Raw genomic sequence first — 17337 nt, 5'->3', positions numbered from 1 at the left:
TGTACTGAGATCTGCTTTTAAACAACCAGCTGCCTACTAAAAAAAAAAAAGAAAAAAGAAAAAAAAATTACTTTATTGTTGTTATTAACACACATGTTTCCAACTTATTTTTTTTTAAGATTTTATTTATTTATTCATGAGAGACACACACAAAGAGAGAGAGAGATTGGCAGAGAGAGAAGCAGGCTCCATACTGGAAGCCTGACGTGGGACTCGATCCCGCGTATCCAGGATCACACCCTGGGCTGAAGAGGGCGCTAAACCGCTGGGCCACTGGGACTGCCCACGTTTCCAACTTAAATCAAACATTGGACAATTCCTTGTGAAGATAATGAAATATCTGTCTAATAAAGTGGCTTGATTTTCTTTTTTAAGTAGGAAAAAAAAGTTACTGGAGAAGGAAACAAAATTATTTGCCAAAAGGACACATGATCAACATACTTGAAAATTTGTCAAACTATTTCCATAATCACCATAAATTATGAATTCATGTTGTGTCTGGTTAATTTTTAAACATGTTAAATTGAAAAAAAAAAAGTGAAGGTTCATAATTGTACCTGGCAAGAGTTAAGTTGGGTCTAGGTCACCTTATTCAAAAAACTATGGCTAATTGGACACGACATACTTTTAATATATTTTATCTTGATCATAAAATTAATATATATTCTTAACTGGGATGACACTGTGGAATTATTGTTTACCATATATTCACCAAATAGAACAGTCATTCTAAAGTCAGAAGTCCACCAAAAGCAGGCGTTAGTAAGCCTCTGTTGAGTCTACAGGGGAAAAGCAAAGGGAGGCAGGTACCTTAGGATCAGAAGGAGTAGTAGCTACTTCATTATGGAATCTCTACTATGAACTACAGCTGTATTATGGTGCCCCACATTGGGGCAACATTTATGTGTCCGCAGTGTGATAATCTAGCCTACAGTTAATATGAAATGGGCTAGTTAGCTAAATGGAAAAAATAGTTTTAAAATCTTATATAAGTGTTACATAATCATTTTTAATAACTAATGTCAGATTTTGTAAAAGCTCCATTTTAAATACACAAAAAAGTAATTAAATATCCTTTTTGTTATATTATAAAAATCTTCTAGCTGGGTATGATGAAGGAAAAGGTGCACAATGAGATATGTATGGGTATATATATCTCCTTGTACAACACACACACACACACACACATATATGTGTGTATATGTATATAATAAAATGCTACCCACAAATTATATTAGAATAATATATTTAAAATACATATATTTAATACACTTTAAATTTACGCTGTAAATTGTAGCTTGAATTAAAATTTACGGTAATATATTATGGTGTTTATTTTTGATACGATTGATAAAAAACTAACAGGCCTAAATTACTGCTTAACATTAGCAGAGCACCTATTAGAAAAATATCACTCTGATGCTCATCAATTACCAAATAGTATTTAACACTTTCCTTTGCAGTGGAATGATTAGCCACTGTCATTTGTTATAACTTGGAGTATTTGAATGAGAAAGATTAAATATGAACAAAACACTCAGATAAATCTCTATTTCTCATGTCATTTATGTTTAGCTGCATGAGATTTATTCATGAAATCCTAGTTTGTACTAGAGCACATTTTAATAGCAGAATGCTTAATTATGTGTTAACCCCTCCAGTGCCTTGGGATATGTGTGTATGTGTGTGTGTGTACACATTATACATATATATATATATACACACACACATATATATACACATACACCTGTGTGTGTGTGTATATATATATATATATATACACACACACATCAAAGGGTTCATTGTAGTGTACATAGTGCAAGATCAAAGGGAATATTATATTATAGGTACTTAGGTCAGAGAAGGGAGTTCAAATATCATTTGAAATATTTGCTAACTACTATAATAATGTATTTTTCCTGATAAAGAGTAACAATTCATTTAAGCTGAAGTATATTAAAGCAGGGGCATTTTTAATTTGTTATACTGCAACAAATATTTATTTCAAAAATACTTTAAGATAATGTAAGTGTAATGTGTACCCCTCCATTTACCATCCAACACTATTTTAAAGGGAAAATAATCAGCTCATCATCCTTGCTCATTTTTCAGGCAGGTACCAACTTAGAGTTTTAAAGTCTTTGCTCACAAAATTGTCGTTAAGCTGGAAGAAAAGTAATTACTTGGAAATAAATATCAAGTTCATATTAATTGTGTAAGAGAAATTTTCCTTTAGGTGCATTGGTTTATAGATCAACATTTCCCTCATTTACAATGACAAAGCTTGTTATATAAACTTTGTTTACATTGAATGCTGGGTTTGAGAGAAGCTTGATTTATTATTATGGAAAAGTAATAATCCTAACAATTATTTAGAATTACTGCTAGAAATCAGCAAGTGGAGAAGCTTTAAAAGCACAAGGATGATCTTTGTGCTTAACTTTTAAGGTAAGTGTATATGTTCCAATATTAGTAACAAACATTTTGCTACTCTTAATAGTGCTGTACTCATGAGCTCTTCTTAAGGAATTGCTTTATTCATACCTCTAAAACTCTTATTTATGATTTATTCTTATTCCTTAATACTTTAAAATCATAATTCACTTATTTGCACATTTGAAGTTGCTTTTGAAGATAAATAAAATATGATAAATGTTATATATTTTATATATATTAAAAATGAAATGAAAATACCAGAAATATAAAATGTAAATATATTTATTTCATTTTTAATTGTTTTGGTGGATGTTTGTAAAATGTAAATTAATATCTGTGACACAAAATTGTCACTTCATTCTTTAAGTTCATTAATGTACTACTAATAAAACTACCTTTTTTAATGAAGCATATTGGAAAATAAAAACAAATACTTTTTACTATTTGCATTTTTACTTCTTGGGTTTGATTTATAATTTTCACATGTGTTTAGAGCATGATTCTGAGGATCTTAACCGCAACAAAGGGGCAAATAAGAGCTGTCAGCCTGGGGTGCAAATCTTTGGGGATGTAATCTGCTCTGGTTCATCAATATTTACGAAGATTAGACATTTGGCCCCTAAAGGCCCTAAAGATGGAAGAAAGATGCTATTTGCCAAATTACTTAAACAACCAGACTTACATATTTGAAAACATGACAGCTTGGATATTTTCGCAGTGGTCTACTGCAAACTGAAACTACATTGAGAGGACTGGTCTCACAGGGCATCGTCATCTGCCTGTTTGAGAAGACCACAGTTGTCTTTCAGGTAATTACAGTGCCATAAAAGAGAGTGATTACAGGAATCACATTAAAGCAATTCTGATATCTAAATTATCCCACTTGTTAAATGAACATCTCTCTCATTTTTTATATCTGTTTTCATGCTTTGAAAAAACAAAACCTCTGCAGAAAAAAATAGTACATGCCTATCATAAATAAGCAATTAAAAGAATGTTAAAAAGTAAATATTATATTAAAATTTAAAACCACAAAAATAAACACAATTCATTTATTATAAACACATTTTCATTTTTTGTGTATACATAAATATTTTTATATATCCATTTTTATATAGAGACAAAAAGAAATATAATTAGTTGATATACAGACATACAAGTTCATGGATTCAAATGCTTCTATAAATATATTCCTTCAAAAAGCACAATATAAAATTAGTAGATAACTGTGTTTTGTGTCAATGTATAAAGAATAATAGCAAAATGTGGATTTTTAAAAGTTAACTACCTATTAGCAATGAGTAGAATTATGTATGCATCTTAAAGGGATCATGAACTCAAGAATATTCTTTTTTTAATTTTTAAGATTAATTATAGTTTAACTACAAAACTATCAACTTTCCAGAATACAGCTCTGTACATTTTGATAAATGGATATGATTGTGCACTACTACCAAGATGAAAATACGGCATAGCTCGATCTCACCAATAAATGCCCCACTGCCCCTTTGTAGACAACATCTTCTTCTAACTCGAACCCCTGTACACTGTCAATCTGTTTTCCATCTCAATAGCTTTCCCTTTTCAAAATTGAATCGTACAGTATATAATCTTTTGAGATTATTCCCTCTCTTTTGGGAGATCACTTCTCTGCAAAACATCTTTTGGGTATGTTCTCCTTCAAGAAAATACCAATCTTGATCCGTTTCATTGTGTCCACACAGGTTCTATTATTATCTTTGCCCTTTGTCCACTGGATCCCACTTTTTTTTCTGTCAGAGACACCTCTAACCAGCTTTAGAGTTTTCTAGACATATAACATGGACTACGTCTTACATGAGCAAGTATGGAGAGATGGAGGAAACATATTTTTGTAATGTGGATTCCATTTAAGGAAAACACAATAATATTTTTTAAAATTTAAGAGTTGCCGTGAGTTTACTTTTTTCTTTACATTTTATTTATTTACTTATTTGAGAGAGAGAATGAGCAGGAAGGGCACAGAGTCTGAGATCACAACTTGAACCAACCCAACTGACCCAACCAACCCAACTGAGCCACCCAGGTGCCCAAGTTTACTTTTATATGAACACAAGTTTGTAAATTATTTGAGTAAATACCAAAAAGGGTAGTTCCCACGTCATATGGTAAGAAAATGTTTAATTTTGTAAGAAATTATTAAAATTTCATCCAGAGTAACTATACAATTTTGCATTCCCACCAGTAGTAGATGTGAAGTCCTCTTGCTTCACAACTTTACCAGTGTTTTAGCCATTCTAATAGTGGTATCCTTATTTAACTGTAATCAGAATAAGATTCTTAGTTTTCAGTGCCCAGTAGCTCCTAATTCATCCAACTCTTTCAACTTGAAATATCTCATCATTTTTCTATTTGTTTGTTACAGCTGCTGTGACAAAATACCACAAACTAAGTGGCAAAAACAACAGAAGTCTATTAACTCACAGGTCTAGAAGCTAGAAATCTGAGATCCAGAGGGTCAGTAGGACCATGCACCCCATGGAGGCACTAAGGAAAGATCTGTTCCAGGATTCTCTCTTAGTGTCTGATAGTTCCTTGACAGCATAATTGCAGTCTTCATGTGGTATTCTCCTTGTGTGTGTGTCCTTTTTTATAGACATCAGTCAAATTGGATTAGGGGTCCGCCAAACTCCAGTATGACCTCATCTTAACTCACTAAATTTGCAGTGACCTTATTTCCAAATCAAGTCACATTCTGATGTCTGGGGGTTAGGATTTCAACCTATTAATTTTGAGGAAAATACATTTCAACACATAACAGTCCTTCAGATGGTAGCTTAAATGCCCTTTACCAATGAGAAGCTTTTTTCCTTCTCTTTATCAGAAAAGCTGAACTCTTGCTGCCATGTACTTACACCACTTGGCAACTTTTATTGCTATGGTTTAATTTACTATCTTCCCTAACAAACTTTAATTTTTATGAAGGCAGAGACTAGGTCTATTTTGCTTACCTTTGTATATTTACCACCTAGCATTATGTTTGGAACACAGAGGTACTTAATGAAAACTGTTATTGTTGAGTAATTTTAAGAAAGACAATAACCAAAAGTAAGGTTTTGTTCAGAATTAAAGTGGATGGCATTACAAAAGTGAATACATTATGCTATTTTAGTGATTATCTTGACATAATTGCTTATTTTTCTAAGAAAATAATTAGTTGGAGAATTTGCTTATAAGGAACTGCTAATCATATAAAAATAGCTGACAAAATAAGAAAACAAGAGTTGATATTCCTCTGTACTTTTTCTCTTTAATTTTTTAGGTCTGATGTTTCTTGTCTTGCATTATAATTTTATAAAAAACATCTTCTAGTTATATATATGTTATATATATACACACATATATACATGCTAGTAAACTATAAATAGTAATCTATAATAGTGGCCTATATCTACGAATATATGAATACATTTTTTTAAATTGTCAAATTTTAAACTGAGTAGTACATATCTATACTATAACAAGCTATTTAGAAAGAATTTTTCTAAAAGTAAATATAAAAGAAAAATTTCAAAATTAAGGCATTGTAAACACTGGAAAACATATATAGATATAGTACTATATAGTAGAACTTAATTTACTAATTCTATGAAATGCACTCAGAAAGATAAAAATCATTATAAAATAAAAATAATCAAGATGCTGACAGCCTGGGTGGCTCAGCTGTTTAGTGCTCCCTTCAACCCTGGACATGATCCTGGAGACCTGGGATCAAGTCCCATGTCAGGCTCCCTGCATGGAGCCTGCTTCTCCCTCTGCCTTCTCTGCCTCTCTCTCTCTCTCTCCCTTTGTCTCTCATGAAGAAATAAATAAAATTTAAAAAATAATCAGGATGCATCAGAAAGGATAAAGATCTCTACTATCTGGTAAATTGATTAGCTTTCTCAAGAATACTCAAGATGAAAAAAATCTACTTCATCTCCTCTTTTCTGGAGTTAGTGATTTTGTTCAATAAATAAGTGAAACCAAAGAATCAAAGTCAAATAACCATGAATATGTTATGTTGACATTTCTAAATGACTTTGAATGTGCAGTAATGGGATTTGCAGATCTGCTTTATGACAGTTCCCACAAAATGATTATGTGGAACAAAATTATGTCATTCCTAAAAAATGATTGTGTTGCCATGGTCACTTCTGTCAGGAATATTCTATCTAATCTCTTATATACCAGGCACTTCCAGTTTCATCATTGCTATATTCTAAAACTTTAGTGTCTCATAATTATGTATAACTTACTTTATTCTTTCCCATAGAAAGCATTGCAAATTATGATCAGCTTAAAATAATTACTGAAAAAATAATTTATTAATGTGAAACTTACGTGTCATAAAAATAACTATTTTAAAATAAACAATTCTGTGACATTCAGTATATTCACAGTATTGTGCTATCACTGCCTCTAATTCCAAAACATTTCCATCATTCCAGAGTAATATCATTATCCATTACACAATTTCTCCCCATTCCCCCTTTTCCACACCCCCTCACAACCATCTATATGCATTTGTCTTTGTGAATTTATCTATTCTTGATATTTCATATAAGCATAATGACACAATATGTGCTGTGTCTGAGTCCTCTCACTCAGCAGAACGTGTTCTGGGTTCACCTTTATCGTATAAAACAGTTCTTCATTCCTTTTTATGGTTGAATATCCAGCTACTCTGATAGCACACAAACAGAAGGTAATAATTCTGTTCATTTGCGTTCCAGGTCCCACTCAGAAAAGTCAATAGTGCTGGGGTCAGAGGAAACAAAGAAGAATCTAAGTCCATTACTGGATTCAAAATGGGCTCTATAAATATTTAAATGAACACAATTTGTCTTTGAAAGTGGGCCATCTTTTCTCCTACACCTCATTGCATCTTTTCTACATAATGTGAACAATTTATGTAGTGCCAAATGCTCCTCCTCAAACCTTCCTGGCTTAGTGTTGCCTAACATGCTCCAAAATACAGATATTCTTATCTGTATTTTATCAAAATTCATATTCCCTAAGCTCCATTAAGCTAAGAGAAATATAGAGAATAAAATCAGAATGAATTCAAATTGCTGACAATAGATATTATCTTTATAGCATTTACTATATGTCCACCCTCATTCTAAGTTATTTACATGCACTAACTCATTTAATGCTCATGACAATCTTGAAGGTAAGTACTAATGTTATTCCCATTTTATGGGTAAGAACATAGAGTTTAAACAGATTTCCCTAAATCCTCTAGCAAGTTACAAAAGCAGGAAAAATGAATAAAATGTTGATGGTATTTATAAATATATAGATAATACATATATATTTAAATAGAATTTCAGTCCCGGTAATCAACGAAAAGTTGAAGGTGTTAGAACTTTTTTCTTGTTTTTTTTTTTTTTTTACTTATTTGTTTTTATTTGTTTTTTATTTATAATCAGACATGGGAGTAACATGGGGTCAACAATATTCCCAATGATTGGATGTTTGGCCTTATGGATTGCTCCAAGGTGTTGTTCTGCTTCAGAACACACTTTGTTAGAGATCCCTGATATCTCAAATTCATGAGATTACAACCAGTGTATTCACAGTGGAATCTATGGTAATGAAAGTAGGTAACAGGATCATCCCTTTAGGAATAGATGTTTTTTTATAAATCGAGACTGTATTACACAGAAGCTGTGTAATATAGGGGCGGATGCTATAACAGTGGGACCTCCACTGACGTGGACCTTATCTCTATGGCTCCTTTGTGAAACTCCAAGTTCCTTTGTGCCAAGACCACTTGGTTCCAACTTCTCTAAACTTCTTTTAGATACCTATTGCCCTATTATTCTTCCTGCTCAGAATCCTTGAACCTAGAGTGATCTCTACCTGGAACTCATTCACTAGTTTGCATACATAATTTCTACTGACTCCAGGTGTCATTTTGTCACTTTTTCCAGTGAAACTTTCCTTTAAGCCAGTGGCCTTGTTCTGCAAGGGAACTTGTGAAAATTGAATTAATACAACAAACAAAGAGTTTTGCCAGTTTTAGAGCTGCTTCTCCTGCTGTGCTCAAAGACTCTAATTAGTAGTTATTCATCATTCAATGCAGCTTTCAGGGAACTGAACCAGAGCAAACAAGAAAATTTAACTCATTCAATAGCCTTAGGTACAGTGGCACTTAACACAGAGCAAAGCCTTTCCATGGTTGTGGCTTCCCTCATCTGTAAAGTAAAACCAGTGGCCTTACTTAACCAGGAAATTTAGTGCACACTCTTACCTTATTTGGGTCCCCAGTGAGTCATATGAGCCCTGAATCCTGTCTTGGTGACCTCCCAGAGCAAGAAAACTAATTCATACCTCACCTACAAATGAATCATCTACTAAGCCTGACGAGAGTTGAGGCAACTGCAGATCCTACCATACAGCTTCATTTGGGTGGGGAATCAAGCTAGTCATCTTATCTACCTGTTCTCAAGCAGTGAAACAATCCCCCACTCTTTCCCAGCCTCACAGTTTGAACAGTTACCTCCCTCCCAAATAGTCGTACCTAAAGACATAACCAGCAGACACATCCAGAAATCCAAACTGAGCTCATTGTTGAAGATCTGCCTCTGCCAAAACAAATCTGTGAAGTCTGGAAGAGGAATCTGATTAACTCAAATGTGCAGATGTCAATATAAGAAATCAAGGATTATGAAAAATCTGGTAAATATGACTCCACTAAAGGATACTAATATAGCTGTAATAATTGATCACAAAAAATGCGGGGGGGGGGGATGAAATGGAGATCTATGAACTGTCAGGCATACAAGTCAGGATAATTCTATTAAAGTAGTGCAATGAACCATAAGAACACACAGACAACTAAATGAAATTGGGAAAACGTTTCATGAATAAAACAAGAAGATATACAAAGCCATAAAGACCATTAAGACAAACTAATAGAGATTTTAGAGGTAAAAAATACAATAACTAACCTGAAGAATTCAATTCTTCAAAAGCAGAATTGAACATGCAAAAAAAAAAAAAAAAAAAAAAAAAAAGAAAGAATCAGTGACCTGATTATAGGACATTAGAAATTGTGCAATCAGAGGAGTAAAAAGAATAAAAAATGGAAAAGAGTGAATAAAGTCTAAGAGACTCATGGAATTCAGCAGCACATTAAAAGTATCATTCACCATGATCAATTGGGATTTATCCCTGTGTTGCAAACATATCATTCAACATACACAAACCAATCAATGTCATGTATCACCTTAATAGAATAAAAGCAAAGAATCATGTAATCACCTCAATCGATGCAGAAAAAGCATTTGACAAAATTCAACAGCAATTCACAATAAATCTCTTTAATTATTTAGGCATAGAAATAACATATCTCAACATAATAAAGGACATATAGGACAAGCTGACAGCTAACATCATGCATACTCACCAGTGAAAGGATGGAAGCATTTCTTTTATGACCAAAAACAAGACAAAGGTGCCCACTCTACCCACTTCTATTCAGTATAATACCAGAAGTCTTGGCTAGAGTAATTAGGTAAGAAAAAGAAGTAAAAGGCATGACAATTGGAAAGTATGAAGTAAAACTGTCTTTATTTGGAGATGATATGATTTTATATGAGAAAATCCTAAACACTCAACCCTAAAAACCTATTAGATCTAATCAATAAACTCAGTTAAATTGTAGGATACAAAATCAGCATAAAAAGTCAGTAACACTTCTATACCCTAACAATGAATTTTCTGAAAGACAAAGATATTAATACCATTTACAATATTGTCAAAACCAGTATAAACTCAAGCATGTATGGTTAACTAATATTTGACAATGGAATCAAGAACCCTCAATGAAGAAAAGATTATCTCTTCAAAGTAGTACCCAGTACTACTTTTGTTAATTTGATATTCACATTTAAAAAAAAATGAAAGTGGACATCTATCTTATTCTACTCAAAACATTAATCAAAATAAATTGAAGACTTAAATGTTAAACCTAAAACTGTAAAACTCCTAGAAAAAAATAGGAATAAAGTTCCTTGACATGGGCCTTATTAACAATTTTTTGGATATAACACTTAAGGCACAAGCAACAAAACACAAAATAAACAAATGGGACTACAACAAATTAAAAAGCTTCTGCACAGCAAAGAAACCATCAAAAAAAGTAAAAAGACAACCTATGGAATAGGAAAAAAATATTTGCAAACTGTATATCTGATAAAGGTTTAATATCCAAAACATATAAAGAACAAATACAACTCAGTAGCAAAAAACAAATAGCCGGATTAAAAAAAAAATAAGTAAAGGACCTGAATATATATTTCACCAAAGAAAATATATAAAATGTCAGCAGGTACATGAAAAACACTCAACATCACTAGACATTAAGGAACTGTAAATGAAATCCCCAATGAGATAGCTCTTCATGCCATAATGCCATGATGGTTGAAACAAAAACAATAACACTAATTAATGTTTCAATGTCATATTGTGACTATGACTGTAATACCATATGCCATAAAAATCATAAAAATTCATTAGTGTATAGGCTAGGATACTGTAAGCAGTCATATTGATTACACCAGGCTGCCATAAAGTTAAACTTATTGTTGTTTCCTTGTTACCACTAAATGAATCATTATACTTGTAAATAAATATATATTTATTTTTCACATATTTTCTTTTTTGAAATCTAATGTTAGTAATATGTAAATATATACACTGTATGGAATCATATAAGTCAATATTACTATAAGAACTAACAGATGAATAATCTTGGAAACACATGATATAAACTTATGGTATCAGTGAACACACTACAGTGTTTAAATGTATTTTCTCTTCCTTATGATTTTGTTAATAAACTTTTCTGATCTGTTAAGAGAATACAAAAAAATGGAACTCTATAACTGCTTAAATTAGACAGAATAAAGAGGGCAAGATAAAAAGGGGAAAAAGAGTAACTGCATATTTTTTTAAAAAATACCCTTACATGCATTGTAGATATTAAATCAACAATATAAATAATGACACTAACATAAGCAATATAAATATAATAATAAAAGACAAAGTTTTTCAGAGAGTATTAAGAAAAGACCCAACTACGTGTTATCTTCAAGAAACTCATTTTAATTGTAGAGACACAAAGAGAATTGTGAAAGATATTCTATGCTTACACCAATAAAATGAAAGAGGGAGTAGCTTTCATACTTTGAGATAAAGTAGATACCAGAATAAGGAGACTGGGATAAAGAAAGGCATTATACAATGATAAAAGGGTCGTTTCTTCAGGAAGACACAACAGTCCTTAATATGTACATGCCTAGAAAGAGAGTATCAAAAAGCCCTGGGTAAAACTGCAAGAGGAAACAGGTAAATTGGCAGTTATTCATGGAGACTACAATATTTTTCTTTCAATAACTGATAGATTTTGCAGGCAGAAAAATGAAAAGTAGTTTAACTGAATAGCAACATTAATCAAATCTAATTGACATTTATAGATTAATCCACCCTCCAATAGCAGAATTTTCCTACTCATTATTTTCAAGTTCGAAAATTTCTCAAGTTAGGATGCATTTTAGGCCATAAAATACAACTTACCAAATAATAAATAAATAGAAAACATGCAAAATATGTTTTCAGAAACCAATGGCATTAAACCAGAAACATGTTGCAGAAAGATAGCTAGAAAATCCTGAAATACTTGGGTATTAAACAACAAACAGTAACACATAGGTTTAAGAAGTCACAGATAAATTTAAAATATCATTAAAAGTATAAATAAAAATAAAATAAATAATAAAAATATTTTGAAAGTTATGGAAATGAAAAAACTAATTATAATTTGTAGGATGTAAGAAAAACAGTAGTTAGAAGTAAATACATAGCATTGAGTGCATATATGGAAAAGAATATAGAATTACACTTCATAATCTAATCTTCCACTTCAATAATAAAAATAGGAAAAGCAGTTCAAAGGGTGCCTGGGTGGCTCAGAGGTTGAACATCTGCCTTTGGCTCAGGTCATGTTGCTGGGGTCCCGGGATCAAGTCCCACATCAGGCTCCCTGCAGGGAGCCTGCTTCTCCCTCTGCCTATGTCTCTGCCTCTCTTTGTTCTCTCATGAATAAATAAATAAAATCTTAAAATAAAAAAAGAAAAGCAATTCAAGTCTAAAACAAGAAACCAATCAATATTAAAACAGAAATAATTGAACCTGAAAAAAAGTAATCAATAAAGAAGATTAAAGAAATAAAGCTGATTCTTTCAAAAATCAATAGAATTGACAAACCTGGAGCCTAACCAAGGAAAAAAGAGAGAAGTTACAATTACTAGTATCAGAAATGAGAAAAGAGTTATTACTACAAATTCCATAAATATTAAAAGGATAATAAGGAATATTATGAACAACTCTACACTCATGAATTATATTACATAGACAAAATTGACCTTGAAAGACCAAAACAACTGAACTCACCAAGGAGAAATGGTAATCTGAATAGGCTTATATATATTAGAAGAATGTAATCAGTAATTAATAATCTTCTGAAATAGAAAGTTCCAGGCCCAGTGGGTTTCAATGGTGAGTTCTACCAAACATTTATGGAAGAAATTAAATCAATTATCTACAATCCGTTCCATATAATAGAAACAGGGGGAATTATTTTCTAATTCATTATATGGACAATCATTACTCTAATAACAAAAGCAGGTAAGACACTTCAAGAAAGGAAAACCATAAACCAATATCTCTTGAAAACATAGATCCTCAATAAAATATTATCAAATCACACCCAACAATTATAACAAAATTATACACTATGACTAAGTGATATTTATTCTAGATATGCACAAACGCTTAAGAACTCATAAATTGATATAAACAAATTACCAAGAAAAGGGAGAAGATCATATGATTATATTAACAACTACAGGAAAGAATTTGATGAAATCCAATAGCATTTAAAACAAAAATTCTCAGTGAATTAGAATTAGAGGAGAACTTCTTCAACTTGATAAAGAACATCTATGAAAAACTTCAGTTAACATCATAGTTAATTGTGAAAAATCATGTTTTCCACCTAAGATAAGGAACAAATTAAGGATGTCCCCACTCACTATGCTCATTCAACAAGTGCAATGAGACAAGAAAAGTAAATAAAACGCATACAATTTAGGAAGGAAGATACAGTTTCTTTTCATCCACAGAAGGCATGATTGATTATACAGAAAATTCCCAGGAATTGACAGAAAGTCTTTGAAAACTAATAGGAATTATATCAAGTTTGCAGGATACAAATTTATTTTTTTTTTTTTGCAGGATACAAATTTAATATATAGAAGTTGATTGTAATGAACAAATAGAATTTGAAGTTAATATGACAATATATTTTAATAATTCCAAAATAAATGAAATGCTTAGTTATAAATCTAACAATATATATCCAAGTCTATATGAGAAAAACTATAAACTTTGATGAAACAAATCCAGAATATCCAAATAAATTGAATGATATTCTGCATTCATGGTTTGGAAGACACAATATTGTTGTCAATTTAATTAACTTGAGCTATAGATTCAAAGTAGTCCCCAGTTAAAACTCCAACTAGCTATTTTATGGATATCCACAAACTGATTTTACAGATCATTTCAAAAAGCAAAGAATCAAAAAAAGCTAACACAGTACTTAAAAAGGACAAAGTTGAATGATTCACATTATCCAAGTTCAAGACTTTATGTTACAATAATCAATACCGCATTATATTGGTAAAATAATAGACACAGTGATTAATGAAACAGAATTCAGTGCCCAGGAACAGATCTACACAGATAGAGTCAATGAAACTTTGACACAATAACAAAGATAATTATGTGGAGAAAGGACAGGCTTTTTGGTGTAGGAAGACTTGGACACATACACACACAATCTAGAAACAAAGCTTACGTTGTTCTAAAAGTTAAATTTAGGGGTGACTTGGTGTGTCATCTGGAAAGTGTCCTCCCTCAGCTCAGGTCATGTTCCCAGCATCCTGAGATCCAACCCTGCATCCCCACATCTGGCTCCCTGCTTAGTGGAGAGTGCTTCTCCCTCTCCCTCTGCCTCTCTCCTGCTCATTCTCTCTCGCAAAGATAAAAATAAATGTTAAAAAAAAAAAAGTTAACTTTAAATGGATCACTGACCTAAATGGAAGATGCAAATCTATAAAAATTCAAGGAGGAAATATAAGAGAAAATGTAAATGGCTTTGTGATTGTTAAGTTTTTCGATATAACGCAAAAAGCATGATATATTAAAGATAATTGATAAATTAGACTTTATTGAAAACTTCTGTGAGTGATACTGTTAAGAAAAAGAAAAGACACAGACTGGAAAAAATTTTTGCTAAACACACATGGGTTAGAGAAATGTTATCCAAAATGTACCAAAAAAAAAAAAAAAAAAAAAGAAAGAAAGAAAGAAAGAAAGACCTCTTAAAACTCAACAATAAGAATACAAGGCAATTGAAAAATGGGCAAAACATCTGCACAGATACCTCATTAAAGAAGATCTACAGATGAAAAGCATATGAAAAGATATCCAGCATCATGTTTTAGAAAACTGGAAATTAAAAAAATAGATTTTAATACACATCTGTTAGAATTGCTAGGGATCCCTGGGTGGTGCAGCGGTTTGGCGCCTGCCTTTGGCCCAGGGCGTGATCCTGGAGACCTGGGATTGAATCCCACATCAGGCTCCCCGTGCATGGAGCCTGCTTCTCCCTCTGCCTGTGTCTCTGCCTCTCTCTCTCTCTCTGTGACTATAATAAATAAATAAATAAATAAATAAATAAATAAATAAATAAATAAAAATTAAAAAAAATTTAGAATTGCTAAATTTGAAACATAGCACTAAATTCTAAGATATGGAGTAATGGGATCTTTCAAAACCCATAGAACTTTTAGTACAAAGAATGGACCTTAATGCATGCAATTTAAAAGGGCCATTTCAGAAGTGAAGGATCCCAGGAAGCAATGCAAACTGTGGCAAGATCATTTAAATATATTACAAATGTATTAAATATCCTCACTAAAGGAAAAAGGAGGGGAAGGTGCTGACCTAAGTAACTGGAAACAAGTAGACTCTGTAAGTATAAGGAAATGAGGTGCTGGACATAAGCAGTGTACTCCTTGGTAAAGTTATTTTCCATGGGAGCAAAGGTTGACACTCAAATGCTGTTACATTTGTATGCAGGAATAAAACAAGTAAGTAAGTGGATGGCAAAGTGGGAGCCAATTTTCTTACTGCTAGAGTGGGCAGTTATAGGTAAGTAAAGAAAGAGACTGGATATAGTGGTGGGTTAGAGTGGAGAACATCAGGAAGAACTCATCGTGAGCTTAAAATAAATGCAGATGATTATACATAGAGATCAGTTAATACTACATTTTTAGAGACATGTATATATATAGTAGGTAATATACACACATATTTCTTTGCTGTGCCATTACAAAGTGCTAAAAGAAAACAATACTCTACTAGTAATGAGCATACATAGCACCCAGATCTTAATTTTTAATTTCATCCTCAATAAAAAGAAACAGGATCCTTGGAGAGATGGCTGATACTAGGAATAAGGCAGGAGGGGCTCCTGGGCGGTTCAGTCAGTTAAGCGTCTGCTTTTCAGCTCAGGTCCTGATCCCAGGACCCTGGGATTAAGGCCTGCATCAGGCTCCTGGCTCAGTGAGCAGTCTGCTTCTCCCTTTCCCTGCAGATCCCCCTGATTGTTCTCTGCCTCTCCCTATCAAAAAAAAATCTTATAAAAAAAAAAAAAAGGAATGAGACAGGAAGTGTACGAGATGAGATTGGAGTACCTTGTAGTGCCAGAAAGTAAGTATGCTCAAAAAAACAAAAAACAAAAACAAAAACCAACCAAAAACCCCCATAAAACCCAAGAAGGGAACATATCAAAGGTACATTAGGAACTAAATTAATCATCTTTCATTGACCAAAGCTGGAAACTTTGAACAACAAAATAAATACTGGGAGGAGGGGCAAGACGGCAGAAGAGTAGGGTCCCCAAATCACCTGTCCCCACCAATTTACCTAGATAACCTTCAAATCACCCTCAAAATCTACAAATTCGGCCTGAGATTTAAAGAGAGACCAGCTGGGATGCTACAGTGAGAAGAGTTCGCGCTTCTATCAAGGTAGGAAGACGGGGAAAAAGAAATAAAGAAACAAAAGGCCTCCAAGGGGGCGGGGCCCCGCGAGGAGCCGGGCTGAGGCCGGGGCGAGTGTCCCCAGGACAGGAGAGCCCCGTCCCGGAGCAGCAGGAGCTGCAACGACCTTCCCGGGGGAAAGGGGCTCCAGGGAGTTGGAGCAGGACCCAGGAGGGCGGGGATGCCCTCGGGCTCCCGGGGACACTGACAGACACCTGCGCCCCGGGAGATGCGCCGAGCTCCCTAAGGGCTGCAGCGCGCACGGGGGGACCCGGAGCAGCTCGGGGGGCTCAGGGGCGGCTCCGCGGAGGGGGCTGCGGGGCGGGGGCAGCTCGGGGGGGCTCGGGGGCGGCTCCGCGGAGGGGGCTGCGGGGCGGGAGCAGCTCGGGGGGCTCGGGGGCGGCTCCGCGGAGGGGGCTGCGGGGCGGGAGCGCGAATCCACCAGCGCAGGCCCCAGAGCACAGGGCGCCGGGACACAGCCCAGGATCCGGCCTCCCCCGGGACAGGCAGAGGCCGGGAGGGCCCAGGACAGCGAGGATGCTCCTGCCCCAGCTGAGCAGATCAGCGGCCCCGCCCGGATCCTCCAGGCCCTGCAGACGGAGAGCTCTGTGGTGACTGCGGGAGCTGACTCCAGGGCTCCAGAGCTTGCCCCGCCACTGCGGTTGTTCCTCCTGGGGCCTCACGGGGTGAACAACCCCCA

Source organism: Canis lupus, chromosome 28, assembly GCF_048164855.1.
Source record: "Canis lupus baileyi chromosome 28, mCanLup2.hap1, whole genome shotgun sequence".
NCBI classification, from domain to species: Eukaryota; Metazoa; Chordata; class Mammalia; order Carnivora; family Canidae; genus Canis; species Canis lupus.
Note: the sequence above shows the minus strand (reverse complement) of the source record.